The following is a 25552-nucleotide window of genomic DNA, read 5'->3' as shown; positions in this document are numbered from 1 at the left end:
GAAGAAAGTAATTGAATAATAATTATAATAATAATTTTTCTCGTTATTCTGGCATTTAGTAAACAGAAATAATTTTGCCAATCCTAATTGACCTAAAACAGGAAAAATTTTGCGTGATTTCATTTCAGACCATGAGAAGAAAAAAGGTTTGTCTTTTTATACAGTGTATGTAAACATCTGGTTTCAACTGAAGTTGTAGTTATGTTATTTTATAAAGTGCATACTGTACCTACATATGGCACTCCAATAAAACAAACATACTAAACCAATTATTCCTCCCTAAATTAGCTTTGGGCCAATTAAAATCTCTGATGATTGTGACGTATCACATAAATCTGATATTCCTAAATGCATGTAGTATTTCTAGTTCTCTCACCCTTTTTTTCCCATGTATGTCTTGTACAGGTGAGACAAGGCAACCTCGACAAAATATTTGATTTTAATAATAACAATCATTTAAAAGGTCACTTTATACGGTCAAGGGGGATTAAACAATGTACTAGTGAAAAGTGTGTTTTCACGGATGTTTTTATATTTAATTTGCCCCTTATAAAAATACTGTTTCCAACTTGATGATAAATCACAGCTTTTGCAACATATAAATGGGCACTCTGTCTTTGGCATTGTTCATCGTGAAATGCCTTCTACCGAGCTCCTTTTTGCAAAAAAAAAATTTTAGTTAAAAGCAATTGGAACAGTCGCTAAATATAGCAACTAAATTGCTAAGATGGCAACACTGTGTGTTGTAAACTCGCTCCTCAAAAAATAAATAATTCCGATGGCATTTAGTGTTGCTCATGATAGTCATGTTTAATTGCCATTAGGATTATGAGGGGGCCCGTTAAAACGTCATCTCCCATGAAGTTTGAGAGCCCCTGATTTACAGCATTGTGACAATATGGAATTTAGTAATTTCAGTTTTTATTTTACAGTTTCGCAGAAGGTTCGACTGTGAAGGTTCCACTGTAAAGAATTGTTGCAGAGAATAATCAGAATCATCTTTATTTGCCAAGTATGTCCAAAGGACACAAGGAATTTGTCTCCGGTAGTTGGAGCCGCTCTAGTACGACAACACAGTCAATTGACAGAACACTTTTGAGACACAAAGACATTGACAAAAAACAGTCACTGTGCAATAAAGGGTTGCTAGTTATCTGGTAATGCCGGCACTTGCTAGTTATCTGGTAATGCCGGCACATTTTTTTTTTTTTGACAATTGTGCAAAAAGATGCAGGGTCCTCTAGCACTTAGAGCAGTTCGAAAGACTAATATTGCAATAGTCCGGTGCAATGACCATTGTGCAAAGGGCGCCGAGACTTCAAGCGAGTAGTGCGATAATCTGAGACAATGTTGATTGTGCAAATGTTGCAGATACTCCTCAATCAGTCTTTAAATGGAGCAGATGCTACTCTGGCATGAGTGGCCAGTATTGGTCAACAACAGATATGCAAATAGTGCAGCGTGGCGAGACTACTACAGTGAGTGCACGAGTAATGTATAATTGGCCCCACAGAAATGTGACAACAAACTCAAGTCAAAAACTTGCCAGCATGTTGTAATGGAATTGGAGGTTAGGTGTTTAAGAAGTTGATTGCAAGAGGGAAGAAGCTGTTGGAATGTCTGCTAGTTCTAGTTTGCATTGATCGGTAGCGCTTACCTGAGGGAAGGAGCTGGAAAAGCTGGTGACCGGGAGGCGGAGGGTCCGAGAGGATTTTGCACACTCTTGTCTTAGTTCTGGTAGCGTGCAAGTCCTCAAGGGTGGGTAGGGGGGTACTGACAATCCTTTCAGCAGTTTTGATTGTCCGTTGCAGTTGGAGTTTGTCCTTTTTTATAGCAGCACCAAACCAGACTGTGATGGAAGAACACAGGACAGATTCGATGACCGCTGTGTCGAACTGCCTCAGCAGCTCCGGTGGCAGGCCGTGCTTTCTCAGAAGCCGCAGGAAGTACATCCTCTGCTGGGCCTTTTTGAGGACGGAGTTGATGTTGGTCGCCCACTTCAGGTCCTGAGAGACTGTAATTCCCAGGAACTTGAAGGTGTTGACGGTTGACACAAGGCAGCTAGACAACGTGAGAGGCAGCTGTGGCAAAGGATGCCTCCTGAAGTCCACGATCATCTTTACAGTGTTCAGGCCCAGGTTGTGTCGGCCGCACCACAGCTCCGGCCGCTCCACTTCCTGTCGATATGCAGACTCGTAACCGTCCTTGATGAGGCCGATGACAGTGGTGTCATCTGCAAAATTCAGGAGTTTGACAGCCGGGTGCGCTGAGGTGCAGTCGTTCGTGTAGAGAGAGAAGAGCAGCAGAGAGAGGACACAACCTTGGATGGTTAACGCAGATGTCGGTGGTGTGATTGTCATCGGTGGTGCGGCTAGGTGGCTGTGGGGTATGAAAGTGTCCTTTTAAAATCTGCAGTAGAAGGTATTCAAGTCGTTGGCTAGTGTGCTATTGTTCTCAGCGTGGGGGGGATCGTCGCTTGTAATTTGTCAGCGATTGGAATGCATGCCAGACTGATTTAGAGTCGTTAGCGCTAAACTGTTTTTCCAACTTTGCTGCATAGTTCCTCTTTGCAAAGTTTATTTCTTTAGTCAGCAGGTTTCTAGCACGATTATACAGGGTCCTCTCCCCGCTCTGATATGAGTCCTCCTTAGCTTGGCGAAGCTGCTTAAGTTTGGCAGTGAACCACGGCTTGTTGTTGTTGAATGTGCGAAATGCCTTTGTTGGTACACACACATCTTCACAGAAACTGATATAGGATGTGACAGTGTCCGTATATTCATCCAGGCTGCCAGCTGAATTTTCAAAGACACTCCAGTCTGTGCAGTCTAAGCAGCTTTGAAGTTCCATCTTTGCTTCATCGGTCCACTTTTTCACTGTTTTCACTGTAGGCTTCGCGCATTTAAGTTCTTGCCTGTACGTCGGTATTAAGTGAATTAAGCAGTGATTAGACGAGATTTAGTGGTACACGAAGTTTGGCACGGTATGCGGTTTTTAGCGTAGTATAGCAGTGGTCTAAAATGTTATTTTTCCTGGTAGGGTAGTCGATGTGCTGCTTGTATTTAGGGAGTTTGTGGTTGTGTTTAGCTTTGTTAAACTCCCCGAGAATAATGAGGGGTGAGTCCGGGTGTTTTTTTTCAATTTCGTTGACTTGTTCGGCGAGCGTTAGCAGTGCGGTGTTCGTGTTAGCTTGAGGCGGAATATAGGCACCAGCGTATATTCCGCTGGCGCCTATATTCCGCAAATGAATGATGCGAACTTACGCGGCGAGTAGAATGGCTTACAGTTCAAAAACAGCGACTCCAAATGCGGGCTGCAGTATGTGCTGAGCTCCGTGACGTCCGTACACCATTCTTCATTGATATAGAAGCATATCCCGCCGCCTTTTGTTTTCCCCGATGATTCCATGTCGCGGTTTGCTCGGTGAAGATGGAAGCCGGGAAGCATGACGGCGCCATCGGGTACAGCGTCACAAAGCCAGGTCTCCGTAAAGCACATGGCGGCGGAACATCCGAAGTCTTTACTTGTCTTTATCAGAAGATGAAGCTCGTCCATTTTGTTGGGTAGGGAGCGCGAGGTGGATCAACGGGAACGCCAATCTGTATCCTCTCTTGCGGAGTTTTACCTGGATGCCGGCTCGCTTCCCTCTGTGGCACCGCCTCCGCCTCCATGCGCCAAAGACCGCGGACGACGCTCCGGTGAGTAACTTGTACTTGTACCAACGAAAGTTGGTGAAAGAAAGTCCGGAGTAGCCTCCTTGGTTAGCAAGTCTCCCCTTGTGTAAGTGAGCCGTGTAATGTCTCCAAAGACGAACGAAAAACACAAAAACAAAAACAATACTAGAGAGCGCGTAACCGAGGCGACCACACTGGTAGGCGCCATCTTTGATGTTGTTCCAGCTAAGAAAACAAATATAATTTGGCTTTATTCAGTTGGTGACCGAGTAAGGGCAGTGTGTTGTTGAGCAAGTTTCAAGGCACAAGATGCATTTTTCACTCCGGGGCCAAAGGTCACAGAGGATTGTGGCGGCACGCTGGGCCACAGGCTGCAGTTGCGTCACAGCCAGTATTGAGTCAGGTGCACTCCTAAGGATCTCATTGCCAGCTGCCGTCGAGGCATGGATAATCTGCCTAAGCGGCTTTCACATGATTTCACCCTCAGGGAAGAATTTGGGAGAGGTTTGTAAACCTCTTCGGGGACTGGCCTTGGCACTTCTGACTGCTTTGACTAAAGGACTGTACAGTAAGACACCACACTGAAGAACTTCTCAATAGACCGAGTGATGGTACACTTCTATTGTTATATATCAAAACAATACCATTACAGATGCTGTAATTATGTTAAGTAGAAGTCGTAATTCCATTATTAGTTAAGTTTAAAAAATACCATTGTCATTACTGTTAAACACCCTTGCATTATAACTCATTATACAATTGTGTTACACATTTCCTCATCCCACCCCTAATTCCTCCGTCCTTTCTCTCTCTCCATCTCAATCCAACGATGTTGGATGGCCACCCCAAATCTCGATTTTGTTCGAGAGACAGTTTTTCATTGCCTCCATTGCAAAAATGCTCACTCATGTTGGCTTCAGTTGCTTTTCCTGCTATGCAACGAGCGTGGTCTTAGATCTGCTCCATATGGAAATCATTTAGGGTCTTGCTGAGAATTAGTACCACATAAACAAAATTGACTAGACTTGCCTGTATGAAAACAAAAGTTTCATTACTGTACTCTATGTCCTAAGAGTGTGGATGAATCCTTGGTGCATTGTGCAGTTTTTTCCCCCCAACGTATGCAAGCACTGTGGGTCCTAAATCAAATGATCTGTGCTTCAATCGCTCATCAGATATAGAAGCTAGTTAGGATTAATTGGCTACACACTACATATGGTGACGTTGCTGTGTCCAGTGACCTTCTCTTTGAGAGTGACATAAGATTCATAGACATGCAGCTACAGGGCCTGATGACTTTATATACTGTGGTTCTATAGTTTCCAAAGCCCAGCAGCAGCAACCTTATCCTGCCTGCGTGACTCTGTTACATCGACGCACACATCAACCTTTGACTGTCACTTGACTCCAGTTTAACGGAGTTCAACAACCTTTTTTTTCATACTGTAAAACTGGTTTCATGTTAGGGAAATTTACAAAGTCCGAAGCCAGCCACTCCACACATCAAAAAAAGAACAAATCTGAGTCCAGTGAATGTGACAATATTGGATGTATTAGTTAAAGTTGTACTGTCCAATAAAATAAAACATTTGATTTTGATGTGAACCACGCCTTGCTTTAAAGAGGTCTCAGAATCACTACAATTGAGTTGTTAACTTGCATGAAGCTGGAAAGGTTCACAAAAGTATCTATAAAATCCCCGTTATTCATCAGTCCATGGTAAGACAGACTGTGTATAAATGGTGTAAGTTCAGCACTGTTGCTACTCTCCGTAGGAGTGGCCATCTTGTAAAGATGACTGCATGAGCATTATGCAGGATGCTCATTGGGGTGAATAAGAATCCTAGAGTGGCAAGACTATATAATAGAATATAGAAATATCTGGCATATGCTAACACCTTTGTTAACAAAACTACTTTAAGTAAAACATTAAGCAAGAATGGGTGTCATTTGAGGACATCACTGAAGAAGCCACTGCTCTCCAAAAATACATTGCGACAAGTTTTAAATTTGCAAAAAAGGACAGCACTATTGGCAAACTCTTCTGTGGGCAGATACAACTAAAGTTGAGTTGTTTGAAAGGAAAACAACAAGAGCAAAAAAAGCACAGTACGTCACCATCAAAACCCAACCCAACTGTAAAGTATGGTGGCTATGGCACGATGGTTTGGAAACGCTTTCCTACCTCAGGGCCTGGACACATTGCTATCACCTATGGAAAAATTTATTTGTAAGTTTATCAATACATTTTGCAGAAGAACTTGAAGCTTAACAGAATATGGGTGATGCAACAAGTCAACAAACCAAAGGACAGAAATAAATCAACAACTGAATAGTTTCAATAAAAGATCGTACGCCTTCTGGAGTGGCCAAGTCAGAGTCCTGACTTCAACCCGATTGAGATGCTGTGGCATGATCTTAAGAGAGCGATTCACACCAGACATCCCAAGAAAATTGTTGGACTGAAAAAGTTTTGTAAAGAGGAATAGTCTGAAATTCCCCTTCCTGACCATTGTGCGGGTCTGATACGAAACTACAGGAAACGTGGTTGAGGTTATTGCTGCCGAAGGAGGGGCAAACACTTGTTTAAGCCAAAGGTTCACATACACTTCCCACCCTACACTCTGAATGTTTTCATGTTGTGTTTGGTAAACATATCGATATATAATTGTTTGTGTGGTATTAGTTTGACTGTTTCTCCATTGTTAACGTGTGTTTGAAATGAAAACAAGAATACATTTTATGATACATTTTTGCAGAAATCCAAGTAGTTTCAGATTCCCATTACTTTTCTTGCAACTGTATACACTGTATACATGAATAAAATATATGTATATTTACTTGTATATTTCGGAGTCATTCGGGCGTGCTTAACTACAGTATGCTTTAACTTCTTCACTGTTGTGACATACAGATGAAAGTGTTAGAACTGGTGCATTTCATTCAGGCTGACATGAAAATCGCTTTTCACATCCATTCATGCTTGTCTTCATTTTGAGGTGAAAGATGGACATGGTGAAAACAGCTTCTTTCAAAGTCGTTTTTATTCACATACCCTCTAAGGTAATACTGTAGCTATGTTGAACAAACCATTACCAGCAACCATTACCTTACGAATAAATACTGCATATATAGTGAAAATAACTGGAGAACAATATCTGCCATAGCGCAATTAAAAATGCAGAATGAATGAGCAAAATTGCAGCCCATTCGGACTTGAAACATTTTTCAGTATTGCACCTTTATACTGTAAATTCTTCAAGGCTTGCTATTACTGCTTATAAATACAAAATCTCACAGTTTTGGATTTAGGCCCTAGCAAGGGAACTTACACACCTTTTACAGGTCCATAAGGCCTTGAACACTAAAACACAAGGCATTTAACACAGCAGGAAGGGCACATTAAACCATCTTATTAAAATGTGAGGTTGAGAGGTGTTGTTTTAATTTGTTAGTTTAATAGGCAGCTAGCAGGATTAGGCAAGAACACAAACTTGTTTCCATTATACTTTGTGGAGGGGTGGCCCATGTGCCAAGAAAGAATCCACGATGTTTATTCTGAAATGCATATACGGAATAAGCGAACAAATTATTCCACTATGACCCAAAATTCTAATTGCAGAATGCCATCTGTCCACTGATGACTTACATCATTTTCATGTTTTATTCAGATTGGAACCATTTACTCCTTGCCCCAGAATGCAAGTGGTAAAATCCTGCCCGAATGTCTTACATCACGGTCCATGAACTGGAAAGCTGACCGCTAAACAAACAACGTTCTTTCTTCATAGATTTTACTATTTTGCCATTTGAGGCAAATATTATTTTCACTATTGACTTGGGCTTGTTGCTTATGTTGTGTTTTAATAACCTGTTAGGGCTTGGATTCACAATAAAGCCCATTCACTGCCATCTACTGCCTTGCTCTTGTCAGAGTACATGCTACTGACTGCAGAAACTGCTGCACGTTGAACACCGAAGTACTGTGCTTGGTGTTTTTATTTCGCTTGTTAACAGTTCAACCTTGGCGGAGATCCTTGCCCCGCTGAGTTCTACTCTTTTTCTTCCTGTGTGATTGTGTCGTGTCACCATTGTTCAACAACTCTAATATGAATATTTGAATACAGGGTTGTTAGTGATTGCATTTTTGCCGCTTAACCAAATCAGGTGAAGCAGATGATCCTCCTTGGCTCTGGTTTTCATCCCTCCACCGCATCAATAGCATGGGTCTAAAGAAGAAGAAGAAGAAGAAGAAGAAGCTGTTTCATATTAGAAAATGTGGCACTAAAATTTAATTAACATTTATTTACTGCATTCAACAAATGGCTGTGGTAAATCTGGAGAAAAACAAAAACAAATAATATGCAGAATTTCGAGAGAGAAAAAGGGTTACATCTTTGAATTAAGTTTCTTCTTCAAAATGTTCACGCATATGTAATGGTGCAATTGCTTGATGCCCTCACCAGATGATTCCCTGGGAGTGGCTCAGGCAGGTGACCTGAAACCTACACAACACACACAGTCACGGTTCGATCTTTATATGTACCGTGGTGATGCGGTAATCCAAGGTATTGGCAGGGCTACCAGAAGAGGATGTACAGCAGAGAGAGAGAGAGAGAGAGAGTACAATAATCCCATTTTGGTGTTTCCTGTGTGTGTGTGTGTGTGTGTGTGTGGGTGCGCATGTGTATGCCAGTAAGGGTGAAGGGTGAGGAAAAGCTTTCCAAGCACAAGGGCAGAGGTAAAGAGGAGCAGACAAGATAAGGAGATTAGGGCAAAAGAGTCAGAAGAAACTAAAAGGAATCCACAAAAAACTCAAATCTTGATTCAATCTGTGGTTCCAAGTTCTGAGTAGACAACACAGACCATGTGTGCGAGGGAGCGCAAGCTGGGGCATCTGGTTTTGTTAAGGCCGGAACATTCTTTCCCTGTGTTAAACTCTGGCTGGCAGCTTTAAAGAGACATGCTGACTCTCATATCCTGGTCTGGACATTGGCCCCTCTCTTGAAGTTCCATTTATGAGTGCTGTGGGTCAAAGACAAGATTCCTGTCTGTGTGTTTATAGTTGGGCTAGTCTGCAAGACACACAGAAGAATGGCTATGCATCTCTCGTGACACAGCTGGGGAAAAGTATACCGATGACGGCACATCAGCAGCAGTTGGTTGCTTGCTAGGTATGTTGTGGTATTCACATGGCAAGAAATAACCTGTTGATGGGGTGAGTCTCAACATTGGTGAAAACATTTTCTTTGTGGTTGATAACATTTTTGGAGGTCCTTTACTCTCAACAATATACAAAAGCAATGCAAACCAATACAACTTCAAAGGTGTGTCAGAAAGGTTCCAGGACTGGGGTCATAAACACATTTCTAATCAGAAATACAAACTAGTTTTTTTCCCCCCTTTCCCTAATCAACAATAGGTTTTGATGATGTCTATGATATAAAGGGTACATTAAATTTAAAGTACTATGCAAACACCTTATGCCACCACTAGCTATGTTTTTATCATGTACTTATTAGAATTTATATATATATATATATATTTTTTTTAATCCAAGACAAGTAACCCAGAAAGACACATTTATCATGATTATGCAAAAATAAATTTTTTTACATAACTTTGTCTAGGTGTTATGAATCTGACAAGGAAGACTGGTGTCAATCCTGATTAAAAAAAAATAAAATAAAAAAAAATGGAAATCCAGTGGATATGGAAAGTATTCAGATCCCCTTAAAAATTTCACGCTGTTATATTGCAGCCATTTGCTAAAAACAAAGTTGCCCCCCCTCATTAATGTACACACAGCACCACGTATAGACAGAAAAAAAAAACATCCATCCATTTTCCGTACCGCTTATCCTCACGAGGGTCGCGGGGGTGCTGGAGCCTAACCCAGCTATCTTCGGACGAGAGGCGGGATACACCCTGAACTGGTCGCCAGCCAATCGCAGGGCACATATAAACAAACAACCATTCGCACTCACATTCAGACCTACGGGCAATTTAGAGTCTTCAATCAACCGACCATGCATGTTTTTGGGATGTGGGAGGAAACCGGAGTGCCCGGAGAAAACCCACACAGGCATGGGGAGAACATGCAAACTCCACACAGGCGGGGCTGGGATTTGAAACCTGGTCCTCAGAATTGTGAGGCAGATGTGCAGTCGTTCACCGTGCCGCCAGAAAAAAAACTGAATTGTTGAAATTTTTGCAGATTTATTAAAAAAGAAAAACTGAAATATCACACAGCCATAAGTATTCAGATCCTTTGCTCAGTATTTAGTAGAAGCACCCTTTTGAGCTAATGCAGCCATGAGTCTTTTAGAGAATGATGCAACACATTTTTCACACCTGGATGTGGGGGTCCTCTGACATTCTTCCTCGCGGTTCCTCTCCAGTTCTGTCAGGTTGGATGGTGAACGTTGGTGGACAGCCATTTTCAGGTCTCTCCAGAGATGCTCAATTGGGTTTAAGTCAGGGCTCTGGCTGGGCCATTCAGGAACAGTCATGGAGTTTTTCTGACACTACTCCTTCGTTATTTTAGCTGTGCACTTAGGATCATTGGAAGGTTACCCTTCGGCCCAGTCTGAGGTCCTTAGCACTCTGGAGAAGGTTTTCGTCCAGGATATCCTTGTACTTAGCAGTATTCATCTTTCCTACGATTGAAACCAGTTGTCCTGTCCCTGCATCTGAAAAACACCCCCACAGCATGATGCTGCCACCACCATGCTTTACTGTTGGGACCGTATTGGACAGGTGATGAGCAGTGCCTGGATTTCTCCACACATACCGCTTAAAATTAAGGCCAAAAAGTTCTAGCTTGGACCAGAGAATCTTATTTCAGGTCCTTCAGTTTTTTTCGTTTTTTTTTTTAAGCAAATTGCAGGCAGGCTTTCATGTGTCTTGCACTGAGGAGAGACTTCTGTCGGGCCACTCTGCCATAAAGCCCCGACTGGTGGAGGGCTACAGTGATTGTTGACTTTCGAGAACTTTTTCCCCATCTCCCGACTGCATCTCTGGAGCTCAGCCACAGTGATCTTTGGGTTCTTCTTTACCTCTCTCACCAAGGCTCTTCTCCCCAGATTTCTCAGTTTGGCCAGACGGTCAGCTCTCGGAAGGGTTCTGGTCGTCCCAAACGTCTTCCATTGAAGGATTATGGAGGCCACTGTGCTCTTAGGAACCTTAAGTGCAGCACACATTTTTTATTCATGTCACTATGGCATCAATAGAACCTGTACATTGTCCTATACAAACCAGGACGTAGCCTACAAAACAATGAATATTGGGAAAATCAAACACATAGATGGTGCTCTATTAATTCGTTTGTACTTTAATAATTTTAGCCCTGGCAGAAGTATGTACACTACTGAGTGACATTCTTGTTATAAAAAAACATTTGGCATTGCTAAAACAGCAAATCAAACACAATTGCGTATATAAGATGAAACTTCATAGTCTAAACCAACTTTTTCAAAGTAATTATCCTGACAATTCCATTGGTTTAATAATGTAATAAAAAACTTACATAACTAGTCTTTCACAATTCTCTGGGCATCGTAGCGCAGAGGGTACCGGTAACTGGAGGCTCACCGGTTCGTATCCCCATGTCGTTGTTGTTTCCCTGGGCGAGACACTTAAAGGTCAGATGACAAAGACGTTATGGGGTCAGTTAAAATTCATTTTTGCATTGTTTATATGTTATGTATTACATGCATGTAACTTCCAGCAAGTTTTCAATCATAGTTTAGTTAAAAATGAGGTTTTTATGGTTGACACGCCTCTGCAACATCGCATGGTCATCGGGGACAGTGCCTCTGGATTGGCACACTGGGGTGGTGGTGCCCCTTTTTAAGAAGCCGAAAGGCAAAGCTCTCAATTTACCCATCGATCTATGTTCCTACACTCACCTATGGTTCGTGACCGAAAGAACAAGATCTCGGAGACAATGAGTTTCCTCCGCAGGATATCCGGGCTCTCACTTAGCGATAGGGTGAGAAGCTTGGTCATCCGGGAGGATCTAAGAGTAGAGCCGCTGCTCCTCCACATCGAGAGGAGCCAGATGAGGTGGCTGGGGCATATGATTCGGATGCCTCCCGGACGCCTCCCTGGTGAGGTGTTCCGGCCACGTCCCATCGGGAGAAGACCCCGGGGACGACCCAGGACACGCTGGAGAGACTACGTCATTCGGCTGAACTGGGAACGCCTCGGGATCCCCCCAGAAAAGCTGGATGAAGTGGCTGGGGAGAGGGAAGTCTGGGCGTCCCTGCTAAGGCTACTGCCCCCGCGACCCGACCTCGGATAAGCGGTAGAAAATTGAGGTTTTTATGACGCATATTGAGTCCTCCCCGAACATACCCGAAGCTCAAGACGCCATGGTGTGGTTACTCTATCCACTGCAAGGGCTTTCAGAAGTTTGGCAAACACAGCGCGCTACACACTATACACAATGGTGATCAACATGGAATATGTGGAGGAGGATTTCGACGTACAGGAGTACCCAACTGGAGAGTGGCCAGTGGCTCGATGTGACGGCGTGTCAAAAGCATGTCTTTGTATACAGTCATGGCTTGAACTATTGGCACCCCAGGGGTGCCAATATTTTTTTTAGCACGACTATACTTATTATATATTCATATATGTTTCAGTAACACGGCACAAGCTTTTACATAGCATGCAGTATTCCTGTATATTGTGTGCCCCTCGCTCGAGTAGCTTTATAGCACGCCGCACAGGAAGCCTTTGCCGTGTGTCTGTTGGCTTGTTATATAGGCAAAAGTACAGACGTCAGTACTGAAAACTACTGCGTGGGTCTTTTTTTCCTACTCCACAGTCCATAACTATAATAGAGTCGAAGGTATATACAAGGAAATGCTCACCTCTGGTCTGCGCCGCTTCGTTGCTGCACCGTGGCGGCTGCAAGATTTAGTTCTCTTCCTGGCAGTTGAGGTCCCGATGGCCGGAGGAAAAATAGTTGGCACCGCAGCTCGTTTCAGCCTCTACCGGTGTATCCAATGCTTTCTACTAAGTGTTTCTCAAAACACGCCGGTTCGAAGTCATCAGCACAGAGCTTGGAATGCTTGGTCGGCACCCATAGCTGACCACGTTTCTTCCCGTCGAGTGACTTTGCCTGGCCACTGGTCACATATTCGTTTTTCACTTGGAAAACCAAAAAAAAAAGAAAATTATTGCCACTGCCTGAAACATTTGTACAAACAAATGTCACACAATAAACCATCGTGACATCTTTAAATCATACAACAAATATACAAGGACGGAAACAACAGCATGGAACAATAGCACACAACGCCGAATGAACAAGATGTTTGGCTTGTGTGACGTCACAGCGCCGGAAAGAGACAAAACTGGAAAGCGCGGGAATGCAAAAAGCAGAAGGCGCATTCTGCCTCATATTTATTGATTTAACTGCTGTATATCTGCTATATAATCACTTTGAAATGGCAGTGGCGATTTGTCAAGGGGTTCTGGAGTTATCAAGAACATTTTAAAAATCTATGTCCTCTGACCTTTAACCCAAATTGTCCATGAATGAAATGTGGTTGTAATGTTTGGTGGTGGTTGGAGGAGCCATAGCTGCAGAATGGCAGCTGCAGTTCTGTCAGACTGGCCCAGGGCAGCTGTGGCTACACAAGTAGCTAACAACTACCGCGGTGTGACTGTGGCGTGAATTAAATTGTAAGGTGTCTTTGAGTGACTAAAAAAGTGCTATATAAGCATAATGCAATAACCCTTAGATGCACAGGTGGGGTCAAAAATGACCCCACGGGTTGTTATTCTTCAAAATCATTCCAATGAAAAGTAATATATTCATGTTCCAGGTATTCCTCAAAAAAATTTCGTGACATGAGGCCATTTGCATTTTTATTCATTTTTTCATTAAATTTAAGAAATTGCAGTTTTTGTATCTCTACCCCACTCTTCCACAAGTGGGGTAAAAAATTACCCCAAGCAGTTCCTATGGAAAACTAATTCTTAGCAACTGTGACTGTCCCACTTACACATCTGATGCAACCTTTGACTGTCAATACTGTCCCACTTACACATCTGATGTCAGCAGTCTCACGACCCAGGAGGTCATTTTTACACAGCAACATACATGTATTATCTCAATTTATGAATTTATTTTTCATTGACAGATTATAATGTGTGATCAGATTAGCCTACTTTGTTGTTAGCTAGTAGTATTGTAACACAGTATTGGGGTAGCTAACAGTAGATCCAGTCATGAAGGCTTCCAGGTCCAGAGAGGTCCACAGCATTGAATTTGGGTTCAGTGGCAGCATGACCATGATCAGCTATGTGAGGAAAAAAGGGGAAGGCGGTTCTGCTGCTTAGCACACTGCACTGAAAACAGCCCAAAGGAAAAAAAAAACAGAAGCAATCCTCCACTACAACTAGACAAAAGGAGTAGATGACACTATGGTCCAGATAGTTGGCAACTACACCTGCAAACGCCAGACGCAGAGGTGGCCCATGGTGCTTTGGTACATGATTGATGTCGCCACTCTGAATGCCTACTCATTTTTCAGGCCTCAGCACCCTGAATTTTACACAGGCGTCACCGATGGATGACGACACTTCCTCACAGAGCTCTCAAAGGAGCTTGTGACACTTCACAGGAAAGGTCGACTGGAAGGTACACTGACCCTACCCAACCTAAATCACTGAAGCAATGGGAAGGTGTGGGGTGACAAAAACTGCTGCGATCCAGCCACGGGAAAGAAGCACACAGGGCCAGCAGAAGAGAAAGAGGTGTCAGTTGTGTCCAAGAAACAGAGCGCAAAGACACTGATTGTTGTTGGAAATGCAGTGCCGCTGTTCACAGCCAGAAGCAAGTAGTTGGTGACAGCTGCACACAGTGAGAGGAGATAAGATGTTTGTACGTGCACATATTCATGGACAGTGCTATGGTCTCCGGCCGTGTTGAATGTTCTCTGTTCGTCCTCCAGACATAGGGACACACAAACATGTTTTGACACCTGATTGATTGTTAAGTGCTAAAATGTGAATGAAAAGTAACAAATATACATGTCAAAAATGAAATGACTCTTTTGTTTGAGCAAAATATATCATCTTAACCAAAATGAGAGAAATGTCTTTAACGCATTGATTTTAACCCCACTTGTGGAAGAGTGGAGTAGTGATACAAAAACTGCAATTTCTTAAAATTTATGAAAAAATAACTAAAAATGCAAATGGCCTCATTTCACAAACATGTTTTATGATGAATACCTGGAATATGAAAATATTACAACTCTTCATTTTAAAGATTTTGAATAACAACAACCCAGTTTATTGCAAAAATGCATTGATTTTAATTGGGGTGCTTTTTGACCCCATTCGTGGAAGTGTGTAGGTATTGGTAGGTTGTGCATCCAAGGGTTAAAATGATTATTATTAAAAAACTGAAAACTTTCCATTGGAATTAAAACATTTTAAAGGAAATGTTTGTTCTATTCAAGATTCCCGTTTTGTTGCTCACTGAAAGAACAAGTATAACTCAAATAAATCTCAAGTTGAAAGTATCCACCTTCTAATGTTTCAAAAAAAAAAATGCCAGAGCCAACTATCCAAACATTTTTCAAAGTACCCAGAACTTTACCAGGTAATGAAATCCCCTTTAAAACTCTAATCCAGTTTAACGTTGATTTTATCAGACCAAAACACATTTCCCCACAGGTAATTTTGTTATGGTCCGGCGAAACCAAGGTTAAAACCTTTTGGCGCAAACACAACACTGCTCAATACCAAAAGAACACCATACCTACAGTGAAGCATGTTGGTGGTAGCATCATGGATTGGGGCTGTTTTTTTTCATCAGCTGGAACAGCAGTCTTAGACAAGGTAGAGGGAATTATGAACATTTTGATATAGCAGTCAGTGTTCGCACAAAACCTTCGGGCTTCTGGTAGAAAGCAAAATAATTTAAAATAAAACTACTAGAACGGCTAAACTTCATTTGGCGTTAATCAGCAGCACTTTAAATGGTGGCAGGTGTGTGTTAACATCCATTTAATGACTGAATGTGAATAGTTAATTCTCGATACAGCCACATAACAGTTATGAGAGGGTGTGCACACTTGTTCAACCACATTCTTAGTTTATTTTGATTCCTCTCTCGAAAAGACTTAACTCAGTTGTACAGGTTATAGCACACAATTGTGGAAAAAGGTTGGAAAATGTATCGTTGTCATCTTTTTATATCACAAAAACCTGATATTTAAAAAGAGGTGTGTATGCTTAATATCCACTGTATGTACTTGGACAAGTCTTCCTCGATGCAATGTTTTTGTTCCATGCAACAGCAGGTGTCATGGTATATGCATCTCAACACACGAACATGCTGCAGAAGAAACATGGTCTCTGTGACAGCTAAAGGTTTGGCAACTAGATTTCATTCTGCCCTCAGCGATCATTGACCTTGCTCCAAATCAACTGGGATTGACTCTAGCTCAACCATAACCCTGAACAGGATAAGTGGTAGAAAATGGAGGAATAGATTCCATTCAGTCACTATCCTCAATCTGGTCCTGGTGATAGAAGTGGTCTTCATTGCAGGGAAGAGCGGACCACAACAGTTCTTCAGCTGGCAGCTTTAGTTGGTACATGAGCACATAAAGCTTGCCAGTGAAGAACTGCTGTAGGTCAGCCAATGAGCAACTCATTCAAATTGTAACCTGAGGGAAAAACATAGATGACAAAACACTAACGTGCTAGTTTGGCCTCTGGTTACATGGATATAGTTCACTGAAAGGCTTCTATCTATCCAAGAGTCATCAACTTAAGTATTATAAATGCTTCGGTGTGATATGCTTAAAACTGAGATAAAAATGACATGAATCCTTCTATGTGATGAACAACTTTAAGCCGGCTACTGTATAATACTTGCGAGGAGCCCGGGATTTGTCTTGCTTGGCCTCCAGTCAGCTGGCCGAGCTTCAACAGTCGTCGTCAGTCAATCTGAAAAGACCTTCACCAGCAGCATATTCTCTCTCAGTTCAAGGACGGGCCTTCAGGCAAACTAGCACACAGCCCTGCGAACCCAGTAACCCCGGAAAACTCAACGAACCCCATGCTGCTCTGCGCAACAGTAGAAAACTCTGAACTCCAAGTAAACACAAACACACAATCACCTTTTCACCATTCAAGTGCTTGATTTTATTTTATTTATTTATTTTTATTTTTTTAAGTATCATTTGGGAAAGACCTCCGGGTTAGCTGTTCAAGCTTGTTTCGAACTCAGAATGATGCATTTGACATAGAGACCAAAGGCTTCTTCTTTGTTCTGTTTCTGTCAGCACCCACTGGCCATTGTTGCCCCTGAGGAGACAACTTTCCTCTAGTGTGATTATATTAAAATGGATTTTTCGTTATCCGGGAAAAAAACAGATATTGAAAAGGACAAGGAAAGAGATGACCCGGATTCACAGATCAGAATAGTTTAAATGTCCATGTCATGACGACTGGGAGATCTCACGCCATTTGGGATAAAAGAAGCAGTTTGGATTTAAATGTGCACTCTTTGCACAGCTGTTATGCTCCTGCACACGATTTGAATGATGGTATAGCGTTACATTATCAACTAGTACGGCACAGGTAGGAAACACAATTTTTTTCCCCATTGGTACCAACTTGATGTGATAAATAATTGGTCAATTATTTTTTGATTCATTAATTAACATCTGCCACAATAGGCAATCATTCACAGCGAACACAGCGGTTGTAACCCCATGTGGGTGATTCATATGAAACAAAGCAGTGTTAACGTTTGAAAGAAAGCTCAAAGTTCACAGGCAAATCAAAAAGATCAGTTTTTCCATTCAGCACAGAAATTAAGTAAGGCCTCGGGCATATTTAACAGCTTGTTGTGACAGAGCTGCTGCTTGTTAAAGTAATTTCCACCCCTATTATTCCTTCGCACTCATGATATGCGAAGAACGCAGACAACACGCACAGCGAGGTCCTCCCACAGTGGAGAACAGGCTGTACCAAGAGTCACTGATTACACAGGGCTGATGACTCCGAGGACAACTATGGGGAGCTTTAATTAGCATCAATATAACCAAATGCAAAACCATTTTCACTGTTTAAAAAGGGAAACACCATGATGTGGAACTAATGTAATCTAACTTGGCCAGAGAAGAAGGTCTAACAGTAATCAACTCTTTTTGTAGAAAGTTCTCTCATTGGTGAAGTATGACTAAAAGGTCCTCTGCTATTTAATGGAGGATTACATCTAAAAGTTGCCAGTAACTGCGTGTCTAAGACGGCTGAACACAGAATGACACGACCCAAAAGAATGGGAAGCGCTATGAATCATTCCAAAAAAATGCCATCCCATATATATGCACCCCAACCCAAAATACGTATTGAGATGTTGGAGACACTTTCTTGTTCATTTTTATTTCCTTCAAGTGCAGGATGGAATTCACTTTCAGAAGAGATGACGTGAACTGGCAGGAAGTCAGCAGGTGGGAAAATGGAAATGACCTTTTCAGTCTTAATGCTGTGCATCTGGAGCCAGGAATGCAGCGATATGTGCATGCATACCAAAGCAGGCCGGTTTCTGGCTCGATGAGGTCATGAAGCGAGAAGCCAACAACACGGTGGTCATGCTGCGATGAGACTAGGATGCAGGCTGACAAGGCATCTGGGTCTGAATGTGTCTGCATCTGCTGTAAGCTCATGTGAAGGACACATTTCATTTCCACACACTGAATTGTGTGCAAGAGCGAAAGCATTAATGGCTTCTAGCTGAGGCGTCGAAGACAGGATGGGACCATAAAGAATAAAGATTTGTGAGCTTCCTGTGTCTATCGGCTCCCTTCCTACCATTAGGAAGTCTGTCAAAGACTACATTGTTTCATTTTATGTATGTTTGTGTCACTCCCTTGCTCGAGCAAAATGGTCCCTGTGAGTCCACCCTCTGTATACTTAATATCCTTGGTGACGCTCCCTCCTGAGCAGAAGTCCAGTTATTAGCTGAAAGACAGGAAATGTCGGCCAGGCAAGGGAATAAGAGCTGCCCATGCTGGTAAATCTGCGCAGTTTCATCTTTTCCCTCCAAGCCTCCGCCCTCGCAGTCTGACTGTCATGAGAGTTAGATTTCAAACATTTGTATGAGGTTAGCCAACAGCCAAGTGTCATGTTTGCTGTTAGGAGTTAACGTTTTCCCCCCTTCTCTTCAAAAGGAAACATCCTATCGCTGAAGATCTAGCTTTGATTCACTATGGCAGGCAAGGCAAACACAATAAGAACGAAAACAGACAAGGGCAGTATTGCAACTGTGACTCAGATGCAATATCCTGAGATGCACACAGATTTAAAAAAAAAAAAAAAACACAGGTGAAGGAGAGGAAATTTGGCCCCGTGCACGCTGGAGAATTTCCAGTAAAATGCAACAAAATCCAAACCCATACGATCTAACTAGCTGGTACATGAATGAGCGCACCAAGGTGTGATGCTTTAAGCACACGTTTTGATCTGATTCCACAGATGCTCATATTAATTCACAAATATAACACTCTCTCAATGTATTCACTCTCAAATTAACGGCCTCTTCAGGATTTGACCAAACGCCTATATTTAGTAACCAAATTCTTTCCTGCTGAGTATAAAAAACCCACAATGAGTGCCAAAACGAGTCGGTCCCCACACAGCGTAGGTACTCATTTTGCTGATTGAGTTTATGAACTGAATTTCTCATTTAACTAAAAACGATTAAGTACTGCATGCCTCGATGAAATGATAAGCTGATGACACTTTACCTCAACTGAATAAATGTCAAGGGAAAAAGAAATTAATGCTGAATTAGAGGTCAGATACCTTTTTATGCCAGTCTCATCACACACTAACAAACTGTGGGTATGCATGCATATGGAAGGAGTATAGTCGGGTATGCTGGTTGAATAAAACGACACCATCTCTGCTAGTGTGTGTGTGCGTGCGTGTGTGTGTGTGTGTTTCCTGTCGTGCTGGATGCAGCTGTACCCAGATGGCCTGCGAGCACAGCGTGCTCAGCTAACGGAGATGAGAACAACACATTCACCCTGAGGTAGTGAGCTGAAAAAACACTGCGGTCTGACATACCATTACCTCGCATCCACTGCATTCACATTGATAAATCTACAGTATATATGCAACCATCCATCAGCTAACACCTGTTGAATAAATCCTTGTTTAATTTAGTCTTCAGTAAGCCTAGTCGACATGAGTCATTTTTTGGCACTTAACGTACAGTAGAATGTGAAATCATTTTCACCATTTTATTCATGATATACTACATTATAGTGGGACCTCGGAGGTTTAACGTCATACCATACGGAGTTCAACCAAAATGTTCAAGGTGTGGGAAATCAGGAGCAGAGCTGTCATCATGTGTGACATCGCAAGCGAAGTCAACTTATCGCGCAAAATGGGTTAACCAAGTGTGTGTGTGTGTTTTCTTGGCAATGACGGCAAAGAGGTCAAGTTTAATGATGATCATACAGTAGTGGTAGAGACACCACTGTCCAGATATCTTGAGTGCAGTAAGTCAACAATATTAAAGCATCAGGAGAACGCAATGCCCACAGATTTCTCAAGATGGAAATGTAGGGGATCAATTACATTTTGTCGGAAAGGGTCAACTTCAGTAATATACAACCCTGATTGGTTAACCCCGTGACCAAGGTAAATCTTCTCAAACAATTCATTAATTTCCTGTGACTAAATAATTAAGGAATCTCTGGGAACACAAGCGCAATAAGGGGCTAGACAAGCAGCTTAAAATAACCACATTCTTTTTTTTGTCATGTTGTGTGACTACGCATGCATGACCAGGCTCTTCGCATAGATCATACACAGTATGTACAGTTATCTAATTTTATTGTACATTTGTACCCATCAACTGTCCAGGAAGAGCATAATTTTAATTCCATGCACTCGTCACCATTTAAATGGAATGCTTCTCCTTTTCTGTACATACTAGTTTACTACATCTTGCTGTCTTGCCACTCCCAACAAGAGTGTGATCCATTTTTTGGTGCTTTTAAAGCCCTTCTCTTGCCGTTATCTGAAAACTTTCTCTCCTCCTTGTCCGCCTTGGCTCTGCGTATCTTTAGGTTGGTCAGTTCAGCAAGGCCAAGTTACATTCTTGGAATGCCTGCTACATATGGTCCACATTCCAGCCTGTCTGCTGAGAGGCCCACTGCTCCTCACCGCTGGCTCTGCACACCCACACACCAACCCAAAGCGGTGTGTGCTGCGGTCTAAAATAATCTTTATATAGCTCATTGGGTGCCAGCAGGAGACTAAATCTTACTAAAGCCTCATGAATTAAGCGCCATAAATTACGTCCTCACCTCGGCCAACAGTGTTGTTTTATTTAGGTCTTCTAACTGCATATTCGAAAAAGTGGTGGTTACTTTTATTGAAGAAATATCCATGCCCTAAAGCTTTTAGCTTTTGAAAGGCATGCGTGTGCGTGCATACACACACACCAGCCCTTGTTTGTTATCTAGGTCACGAATAGAAAGTGTGAAAACCAAAACCTGGATGCCATTAATTCAGTAAATCCTGACATGTGTACACAGACACCAAAGGCAACCAGCTTTGATTAATCATTTGAGCCCTGCAAGAGTGGTAACTCACAATTAGCTCCGCCCAGGTTTGACTCATGACGCATGGATGTTCGATTGCTGTATGGTAGATCTGGATTTCTGCCGTCCGGAGACAGTTCCCACTGACTCCCAAAAGGCCAGGCTGGAATTCAACTGCAGAGTGGGCATTCTGCTGAAGGTATTAGGCAGCGGAAAGCAGACTCATCTCTGGAAGCACAAAAGAACAGAATGCTTAAGTTTACATTCGCGGCTACAACAGAGCAAATGCGGGGCTGGCTACACCCTAAGATTACCCGGAGGCGCCCACGGATATATGAAAAGTTGCTCCAATAAGACCCAGCCCCTCACGCTGGATAGGACCAATCAATCATTTAGGCACTATTCTAACTAGCTGAGACATTGTCATTTCTTTGAATATAAATGACATTGCCGAACTGATAACAGTTAGAAAAAAGTAACTTCTTTTACTTACAATAAAACCATTAAAAATACATGCAAAACAGTAACAAATCATTTGCGTGTAAACAAAACATAATTGATCAAAACCTTTTCACTGGGCAAGCAAACAGCAGCCCCTTTCACAGTGCTAAGGCGCTATTATTACACACTTCCCTTTCTGTTTAAAATGCACAGAGACGGGATGGGGGAGTGGAATGTTCCGCCGATAAGACCGCAGAGGAAACGGTCTCAGCCTATGTAACATTTGCGGGACAGCTGGAACGGTAGGAGAGGTATACTGCATACATTTATACGCCAGGCCGCTGATAATGAAACACCAGCAGGTAAAAAATGACAGGCTACAGGGTGAGGAGGGATTTTAGAAGTCTCAACAAGTGGTCTGATGTCTTCCATTTTGCAGTGCAGTATGCAGCAGTAAAATCCCGCACCTCCAAGAGCAGAATTGTTCTTCCATGATTTGAAATACAGTAAAGCAAATGCTTTACTGCTAGCAACTCTGATCATCTGATGGGGCTGTTGGGGCGTGGCCATCCCAAATGTGCAACCTCACTGCAGCTACCGCATTTCCACCGCAGATCCTCTGCTACGTCGATAACAGTCAACCTTAAATCGTGCCTACAGTATGTACACCAAATCACTCCATGAGCTTGTCACTCACCAGCGCCACTTGGAACAGAATGAGTGACTCAGCAAATGACACACTTTTATGTTTATTGGTTGTGATAAATGGCAGCAATGCTGACCGTGGCAAATGTGGTTCCAGATCTCACTGTGGCCAGTTTGGATGAGTTGACGCCAATGGTCTGACTAAATGCTTTCCAATTTGCTGACCAATACATACACACACACACACACACACTTTCCTCAGCGAGATGAATCATCATGCGCACACAAATAATTCAGACTATTGAGGGCGGATTTACCATTTAAATTAATATTACAGACTAATATAATTCCACTCTAGGACGACCTCTGAGTGTGCACGAGCGAGCGTCTAGGGAGTGGTCACTGGATGTCACTACTGGACGACAGTATTAATCACATCCAGCCACGCATATATGCATTACAGCTCAATAAATAATGACAGATTCCAACTTTTCAGCCTTCTCCCACTGAAAGTGTGTCATTGTAACCAGAGTCAAACCATTTGTGCAACAGAACCTCCCACACAGAATGCGAGCGCTGAGATTGGAACACGATTAACACTAATAGTCTTAAAAAATGTCGGCCGCAATACTCTGCATAGATCCAAACTGTGCAACAGCACCATGAAAAATTTTCTTTTCACAGTCAACAAGTGGCACATTACAGACAGACAGGCCATTTGTGGGTTAGTTAGCGCCAGGCAATGGCAAAAGCATCTTCCAACCTGCAGGCATTTGCTTTTGGGTGAGAGAGTTCAACGGAAGAGGTTAAGTTATCAGTGGGAGAAAAAGCAGGGCTGTAAAATCATGAGCCTCGGGAGGTTATTTGATGACAGGGGCAGAGCCATTTTAGGGATGGCATGTTGGGTGCAGGTGGGAAATGTCACCCACTGCTTCAACAGGAAGTTAACCCATTAAAATCACAGCCAGGCATCAGAGGCGCTGACCACCGCCAATAGGATTATGTAATTGTCGCCACTAATGGAGGGCAGAGTTCATTATGTAACTAAACCTGCAACAGGTCGATAGGCACTGGGATGTACAACAGCACTATGGAGGTGACTCAATGTTGCTGCATTTGGATGACAAAAAAAAATAAAACAAATAAAAAATATATAAAAACAGCATAAACTGCCACAAGTTTATGAAACACAGCCCCACCTGTCAGCCATCACCTTGCAGACTCCTGGAAGTCGGTCCTGGTCTTGCCTTGCATAATTCAAAATGGTCTTTAACAAGTGTATGTACAGTGGGCACCTGGAAAAATGGAGGGGGAGGGGGGGGGGGGGGGGGGGTGTCAGCAAAAGACAAGCTTGAAAGAGGAAATAAATGACTGAGGAGGTGGAGGAGGGGCAACCTCCATGTTGAACTGCAAAGGGTGGGGCCTTGAAGAATTCACTCAATCTGATTTACTTGACTAAAAGCGCATTTTTAATGAGACTATACAGGGGTTAATCTGCCTGTGCAGTGAATTATGATCGAGCAATACCATGTGTCGTCTTTGAATTCGATGACAACTGCTTTAAGAGGAAACTCTTGGGGCTTTAGATTCATCCTCCACCCAGACGGTCGACCGGGTACATTATAGTACAATATGGCCCGAATAATACAAATTAATTGATACGACCGTGACACATTGCCCTACAGGGGATATTTACCGCTACCATCTAGTCATAAATGGGGGGGGAATAATTAAAAAAAATATACAAATAAAAAAAAATGACGACAAGATAGCCATCCGCTGGCTATCTCCTGCTTAAAAGTTGTCAAAAGGGGATTTTCACACTTACTTTGAGGTCAATCCGCCGGTTCCGCTGCGCCACTATGACAGCAAATATGCGCAGCTGATCTGTTCGGGCCGGTTGCACCCCACGCCCAGTTGGCCTGTGGCGGCTCTCCACTGTAAAGTTGCCACGTCCGTTACATTCTGGAGGGCCTCGTTAAAGCCCAGAGGAGCACTCAAAAAGCACGAGGCCACCCGATTTCGGTTGCAAAGTTGAAGACGAAGCGGAACGTTCAAGGTGGGGCAAGGCGGTCGGTTACGTAAGATTTGGAAGAAAATGACCGAACACGTCTAAAACGCTTCGGCTGGTGGGAAGACGACGAGGGCCGAACCCTGGACGAGCACGCTCCCGCGACAAACGTGAGCGTCTCCAACGCAGACGCCTGACAGCCACACCTTAAAACTCTCTCAGTGAATTTCTCCCGACAATTCCAGAGCTTTCGACAAGGCCGAGGGCTCACAAGTTCTGACGCTCTGTGTGTCGAGCGCTCAGCGCTGACAACGTTTGGACCTGTACGCGATAAATGTTTAAAAAAAAAAAAGCGAGAGAGAGAGAGAGAGGCTAACGCAGAGTATCCTATTGAGCAGTCACACCCCGTGCTTCTTGGCTGCTCCTCGGGACTCCCTCCCGGTCTCTCCCTCAGCTCCAACTCATCTCTTCAAACCGGCTTCTCTGCCCGATCAGCTGGCAGGCTCGTGACGTACGCACAGCCCGACGCCCAATCGGAGGAGAGAAGGGGGAGCGCAACAGCACACGCCCTCCTCTCAGCGCCTTGACGGGCAGGCTCTTTAACCAATGGCTAGTAGATCACTGTGAGAAAAAAGGCGGGCTCCAGGAATGACGGCCAATCAGATTGCTTCCGCCCATAGGAGGCGCTTCATCCTCTGACCTATCGGTTTGCTGGAAATGTTATGTGAAATGTTGGGAACTTTTCCACATGACCAGGCTGCAGAATGCAGATACATCTGAGTCTATTTTCCTGAATGACAGTAGGAATCATATTGTATGTCATAAAACCGGTTTAAGTTTTTTTTTTTGTGTCATACCGTGTAATGTCTACTGTCATACAAATTATGTTCTTGTCTGGTACGGCATTACATAACTAAATTTTCCCACTGATAATGGGGTGGTGGCCTTCTATTGGGTCGCCAGCTTGGTCGGGGGCCCATTATGGGGAGGCCTTTATTTGTACAAACAAATCTATTATTATATACCGTATGTGTGTAGAACACAATTAAAAAAAAGGACCTTTTTTGGAAAGTTGTAGTGAAATGGCTAAGAAAAGAGGCAGACTATGCTTAACAAATAGGGTTGCATAGCCTATTTAAATAAAAGACATCCTGCTTACCAGAGATGCTGATTATCAAATGTAT

The 25552-nt window shown here is 42.9% G+C and overlaps 1 protein-coding gene and 1 long non-coding RNA gene across 2 annotated transcripts in view; both read right to left on the bottom strand.

Moving 5' to 3' along the window:
* The window catches only part of aipl1 (aryl hydrocarbon receptor interacting protein-like 1), a 29965-nt gene extending 26394 nt beyond the window's left edge, over nt 1-3571 (bottom strand). Inside the window, exons 1-2 of the mRNA XM_061782693.1 lie at nt 3282-3571; nt 1658-2379 (exon numbers count right to left, since the gene is read on the bottom strand). The gene's annotated coding sequence lies outside the window, so the exon portion shown is untranslated. The remainder of the gene's footprint in view (nt 1-1657; nt 2380-3281) is intronic.
* A 4338-nt stretch (nt 3572-7909) lies between these two features.
* On the bottom strand, nt 7910-24856 carry LOC133482504 (uncharacterized). The gene is made up of 7 exons (XR_009789813.1): nt 24186-24856; nt 23557-23652; nt 21324-21499; nt 12551-12830; nt 11200-11307; nt 10026-10855; nt 7910-8746 (listed from the first exon to the last, which is right to left on the bottom strand). It is a non-coding gene; the product is annotated as an uncharacterized LOC133482504 (long non-coding RNA).
* Between the last annotated feature and the right edge of the window lie 696 nt (nt 24857-25552).

The sequence above is a fragment of the Phyllopteryx taeniolatus genome, chromosome 8 (genome assembly GCF_024500385.1).
Source record: "Phyllopteryx taeniolatus isolate TA_2022b chromosome 8, UOR_Ptae_1.2, whole genome shotgun sequence".
NCBI classification, from domain to species: Eukaryota; Metazoa; Chordata; class Actinopteri; order Syngnathiformes; family Syngnathidae; genus Phyllopteryx; species Phyllopteryx taeniolatus.
This window is presented reverse-complemented; position numbering and strand designations above follow the sequence as displayed.